This window comes from Cystoisospora suis (assembly GCF_002600585.1).
Source record: "Cystoisospora suis strain Wien I chromosome Unknown contig_9520, whole genome shotgun sequence".
Lineage (NCBI taxonomy): Eukaryota > Apicomplexa > Conoidasida > Eucoccidiorida > Sarcocystidae > Cystoisospora > Cystoisospora suis.
Window position 1 is genome coordinate 654 of NW_027162294.1, and position 647 is coordinate 1,300.

Below are 647 nucleotides of genomic sequence, written 5' to 3' on the forward strand. Positions count from 1 at the left end.
TAACTTCGGAGTTCTGAAGGGATGCTTCCGGTGTATTTACCGCAGTATGAAGGAGTGGAAGTGGGAATAGCCACCCCTTTCTCCTACCCAGTCATCGCTCATATTTAGAGTTTGAAAAGGAAGCATATGAAAACACATAGCAAGGCTTCGTCATTTAGTCGGCGCTCTGGTCGACTCAGCCACTGACTGCTTCTTTCTTCATTCTCATCATTCTTCTGTATCTCTCTCATCTTGATAGATAGATCAAAGACAGATAGATCGATAGAATAAATGGAGACAGACAGCTAGATGATCATGTTGTTTCATGTTTGCACACCGTACTGCTGCATGCATGCCCCACAGAAGCCCTGTATGACCGGATCGGATGCTAGTGAGATACATACGTCAAGCCACTTCATTGTTCTTCTTCCGTTCACTTTTATCTTCTGTTTCAAAAGAGAGAAGAATCGCATCTCGTGCTAGCAGAGTATGTATGAGTCTATCGTAAGTGTGATGTAGCATTCTTCCTTCGTCAGGCACAAGCAATTGTTTCTTAGTCATGTTTACCGCGTTTCAACGAGGAGTTGACAGGAAAGATGTGTTCGCCTCTTGACAGCCTACAGATGCATGCATTCTCCACAGAACTATCACTCATCCATGAAGAAGAG